The following is a 5,919-nucleotide window of genomic DNA, read 5'->3' as shown; positions in this document are numbered from 1 at the left end:
CCTGTTTCTTCTTGCATTGTGGATGACCACAATCCAGAAGATATATTCAGTCTTATTCACACATTTTGCACAGATGACACTTTGAGTGCAATGCATTTCAAAACACATTGAGTCAGTGCAGGATTTGTGAATCCTCGGTCACCTGATTCCGTGAGTGAGAGCCATTATAGACATCTGTCACAACATGAGTCCACATGTCTTGTATCCCAAAGTGAACCCAGCTACTAATTCATACTCTGCAGAGTGAATGTTCAAGAGGAGTTTATCGTCTTCAAGAATAAAGCTTCTTTTTCAAGTGGTTAAATGCTAGTTAGTGTAAAGCACTTTCAAGCCATTTCCACTTCACAATAGGATTATTGTGCATGATAATCTCTTCTACATTCATCTTTCTAAAGTGCTGTCTTTGTTATTCGGAATTCAATTTTTGGAATGCCTGAGCCTCAGTCATCGTTAATGTTCAAACTATTCTGACATGGCTGTATGTTAACCAGACCCCGTCTCTAAATATCTTAAATAATTACTACCTTTTGAATAATTGAAAGGGGAAGCCTGCACGTAAAACAACGGGGCTAATTTGATCATTATAATTTAATTATTCCTCAACAAAAATTTATAATTGAAATAGTTAATGAACTGTTTAAGTCTTTTTAACTGGAAATTGTCTAATTTCAGATCTAATGCCTCAAGTGATCCCCTGACTCATCTTTTAGGTGAATAGCCCGAGGTATTGCCCTAAAAAAATAAGGAAATTAATAAAACACTCAAGGTCATATGCCATGAAAGTCTGAGAGGAACCATCCATCTACTGCTCCTAGGGACCGTCCAAGGTAAAACAGGCTGAAGCTTCATATTTCTTTAAAATTACATTAGCATTTTTGACAAAAACTGCAAAAAGTGAGCTTTAGAGCTACAATAACTCATCTAATATTGTTTTGCTGAGGGCAGTAAGCTCATTAAATGCAAACTTTGAGGTCAGTATGTAGACACACATGCTTGCACAGTTTGCTGTCAGACCTCCGTCTCTTGCACCTTGACTGCTTTTCTCCAAGCATCCTCTCACCTTGCTGGATGGAAAAAATAAATAGTGCACAGAAACAGGAGAGCCTGCTGCCCTCCGACAACACACACACATACTTACACACCGCCAGCCAGCCGTGTGCATCACATGTCATCTCAGACGCCCGCCAGTGTGTTGGGAGCTCTTGTGTAACAGCATGAAGGGCCCTTTAATCTGTAATTTGCTGCAATCAGAGACCCTGGACCTTTGGGGTACAATGAGTCAGATACTTGAAATTGATCCCTTCCCAGACACCATACCATCCTATTTTCTGTTTCTGAGCTCCTCATTTGGCCCTGTTGGTTACATGAAGCCACCAGTGACACGTCCAATTTAGGACGGTGAGCCAGTCTTTTCTTTCTCTGTCTAACTTGTGGAGGTTTTGATCCTGAGAAGTCTATATTTTTGCCACCTGATATCGATATAAGTTCCAATTAAATGCTGTTCCATGCTGGCACAGCTTCAAGCGATGTCTCCAAACAGCCTATACAAAGTGCTATTTATCATATTCTTGCCCTTATTTCCTCATTTCCCTCGACATTAAAATTAATTTACATGTACAAATATATTGAGTGTGTAGCAGGAATCCATTTGACTTGCATTTGCAATAACAAACTCCACTCAGTCTGAAAAACTATCATTGTAATTCAATAATTACACTTTCTTCAAAGAAATATTCCCGTCCAATCAGAGGCCAGTCTCACGCAGGACAAACTAAAATGCTCAGCAGGGAAACAGAGCAAACATGCACACAGTTTCTCCTGGTCTTTCTTACCTTAATTGGGGTTCATTTTCATGCTGCTGAGGCAGCTGGGTCCTGCTGAGATGCTCAGGTCATTCCAGTGCTCCCTGCTTTTTCTTGTGAGTTGATGTTATGTGTGTAATGTGACTAACATGAGGTTTCTTGCTGATTGTGGATTTTATTCAACATCTTATCCCCTGCTGGCTGCTAATCTCAAGTTAATTCGTGTCATTCTGGTGTCCTCTAACTAAGTTCAGGGTTTGCATGGGAATGAAGTGCTCTTTTCTTTTCAGTTTTGTTTGATTTATGCTGCTGATTTGTGAAGAAAAGTGATGACATAGGGGGCTGCACAGTGGATCTGTGTTTAGCACTCTTACCTTGCAGCTAGAAGATCCCTGGTTCATGTCCCAGCCTGGGCCTGGCATCTTTCTGCATGGAGTTTGCATGTTCTCCCTGTGCATGTGTGGGTTTTCGCCGGGTACTCTGGAAACATGCTGAGGTTAATTGGTAATTCTAAATTATCCGTAGGTATGAATGCGAGTGTGATTGTTTGTCTGGATGTGTAGCCCTGTGATTGGCTGGTGAACTGTCCAGGGTGTCCCCTGCCTTCACCCTAAGTCAGCTGGAATAGACTCCAGCCCCCTGCGACTCTGAGGATGAAGCAGTGTATAGATAATGGATGGATGGATTGAAGTGGTGAAATGCTCATGTTACAGTGTTGATTATTATGAGGAGTTGCCTATAAGCAATCTGCATTGTCTAGCAGAGGCACAGATTTTCAGCAAATCTTATGAAAAAACAGATAATCACACTGACATTTTTTCCTCACAAAGTATTATTCCAGCTTGAAATAATGTTTTTGACATAACAGTTTCATTTTCCTTATATCATAATTACATCCAAGTGCCCATTTTTGTGGTTTTATTGGTGGTTATCTGGCTTTGCTATAATTTTTCTGCCAATAAATGTCCACTCCAAGCCTTGACAATTTGGAATTTTAAGATTCAAATGTGTATTTAATTTCATCCCAATGTAGTGTTTACTTTCCTGATGTTTAGCATAACTCGAAGACTGGAAACGAGGAGAAGCGGCACACTATCCCTGAGAGAAAATGGCCAAATAACACCTCTAAAGCTCACTAATTAACACATTATATTGTGTTTGCTGAAAAGCGTAAAAATGCCATACTGTGATTTTATGAGAGATTTTTTTTTTTTTGCATGTCACAGCAATATTCTGGTTTTTGTCACCACAGTAAAGTTATCAAACTGCATAACTCTGGCTATAAACGTCACTAATATTTAAAATTTTCTGAAGATTATGTTTCACTCTAGGATGCAATCATGAAGGGAGCTTTAATTAATTTCATTAATAGTCATTTTAGGAAGTCTATTTGTTGTCATTTTAATGAAATCAGGTGGAGGTGATGCTGAGACTCATGAAAGTGCAAACACTTGTTTGTGTTGCACGTGGAGAGTCCTTCTATTTTGACATCATGTATGAATCTAGGCCGTGCTCTCAAATTGCCTTTTTTGTTATCTTATTTTGTAGCATTTTAAGCACCAGATATCTTGATTTCCTTCCTACAGCTGCTTTTGTTATTGCCAGTTTCTTGAATTGGAGTGACAAACCCCTGACTGCGTGTGCTCTTTTTCTACTCTTAAGAGTCATTGTTTTACTTCATTCACTATCTATACTGGTCATAGTCGGGGAAAAGGTTTTGTTAATGTTACAAGACAGTTACACAATATATGACTGACAAATTCAGTGCACATTCAGTGCACAGAAATAATTTTTCATTGATAAAAATATTAATTTAGTCAAGGAATTAATCAAATTTAATTAAAGATCCGTAATTGCAAGTAAATAAAGTGATATGAAGCAGCTGTAGCAGAAACCGCAATGAGGAAAACATTAATAAATATACGACAAATATCTTTATAAGAGTCTAAAAACTGTCAGCTGTTCATCACTTCAAACTGGTTATAAACATGTGGCAAAGAATTATGTTTCTATCTTTTTAAAGTCATTTACAGACCACTAGAGATCCATGTTCTCTATAATTATTACTCCCTTAATTACAGCTGTAAATTAAAGTCTATATCTCTTGATTAAAATCAACATGCTCCTTGTTGGTTTGTCTGTGCCCTAGAAGACATCTGTCAGTGCTTATCTGCTCTGAAAGAGAACTACCACCACTAATTAGGCAGATTCTTTATAAAAAATTAAAAAAAAAAACACATCAATTTAAAGGAATAATTATTCCTACAGATTTCACACTTTGGTGTCTGCTGTCCCCATATCTGGACTGAGTGGGTTTGTCTTAAATATGGAGCAATAGGAATCAGGGATTAACAGCTAATTAGTGTATCTGTGTCATGGGATTAATTAATTCAGAGCATTTACATATATTCTAATTGTCTTAGTCACTAATTGGAGTCACCACACCACAGTTGTAAAACTGAGGACTGCTGAAGTTTGTTTGCTCACAGCTAAAGCAAATACGTCAACCTTGTGCGTGTTGTTGCTCCATCAGCTGTTTTGAAATGCACGCGCCACACTGTGAATACCAATAAAGAGTCGTGTTTTTCAAAGTTTGTTAATCACTGCCTTGGTTTCAGTCCAGGACATGCATTACTTATCCTCTAATGAATGTAGTACGTGTAGCGTATTATTCCTCTTGTCGCACGATTGCAATGTTTGGACAGAGAGACTTGTGAAACTATAAACCCGCAGAGAAGCAAACAAATGCATTACCCAAATTGCACAAAATAAATACAAAGATCTGTTACTCAAGGACTCATAAAAAACTCAATTTAGTGAGAAGAAACGATGGAAATTGGTTCGCTGACTGATTAAATGAACCTGTTCATTCCAGTTTACGAAAACAAAGCCATAAAAGCCAGAGATGGTTAAAACTTCTATCATTTCAAATGGATTTTCGGAATATTTTGATAATTTCCTTTACAGTCATTTAAAATTACCAGCAAATGTATTATTTGTCACCTTATAGCCAGGTTTGAATTGCCTTTCATATTAAAAGTGCACAAAATCACACATTTACTTGTTTTTCATTTCCCAGAAATACAATAAAAAAATATTTTTTGCTTCATCTGTTAGGAACACAGACTTATTAACTCATATTAAGCCAGTATTTTGTCTTTTAAAGAGCTTCTAACTAAACAGTCCTTTGGTGATGACGCACAGATTGTGCTTATAGAGGAGCACAGTTGAAAGTGCTCATATTAGGTACTGTAAAGCTGCATTTTAAATTAAAGCCTCAATAAATAATGAAACTGGGGTCATGGTTCATGTTTATGGACTTAGTCACTGCGTTTAATCCTCTACTTGTATTGATTTTTCACCACCAACTCACTGTTTGTTGATTCCAAACGCTGAAGACCACTCATTAAAATGTTAGAGATAATTGATGCTCATCTGTGTAGCCAAGCATGCTTCAATATTCCAAGCTAATTTAGCTGTACCCTGCAGAGTGAGGGGGCTTGAGTGGGAGGACAAGTTGGCACAAGGTAAGACTTCTTTTTCCAACCCAATCTCTTTTCTCAGCATAATTATATGAATTAAATTAATTGGGAATGCTCATTTGCATATCTAGGTTATTTCTCTTATGGAGGAAAAAGGTCTCTGGAGAATATAGAAACAATTACAAGGCTGCCAGACAGTAAAATACCTCCATTTCTTGCCTCATGTCTGCCACTTCCACCCAGTGTTTTACTCCAGGGAGGATTTGGCCTCAGTACTCTTGAGGAACGATGTGATAACGCCACGGTGCAATATGTGCAGGAGTCACATCCATGCAGCAATTTAATGGACTTCACCTGACGTCTTTAAATTACTTGAAGGTATTTATTTAAAAGAAGAGGAGCAATTTGTTTTGCCAGAGAGGGAACAGTTGAAATTAAGTTCTAAAGAAATTTTGATTGGGTCTTTTTGATCTGATAATGGCCGGTAAATGGTAACGGGGAATCTCATTTTCTGCTCTTGCCTGGGATGTTCTTACTCTTCAGCACTGAAGAATACTGGGCCCATAGTCAGTGCTATTTTTACTAATGTAAGCTCATGTATTAGGTTGTAAGAGGTGAAATGACAACTATTTCAT

Source organism: Amphiprion ocellaris, chromosome 22 (assembly GCF_022539595.1).
Source record: "Amphiprion ocellaris isolate individual 3 ecotype Okinawa chromosome 22, ASM2253959v1, whole genome shotgun sequence".
Taxonomy (NCBI): domain Eukaryota; kingdom Metazoa; phylum Chordata; class Actinopteri; family Pomacentridae; genus Amphiprion; species Amphiprion ocellaris.
Note: the sequence above shows the minus strand (reverse complement) of the source record.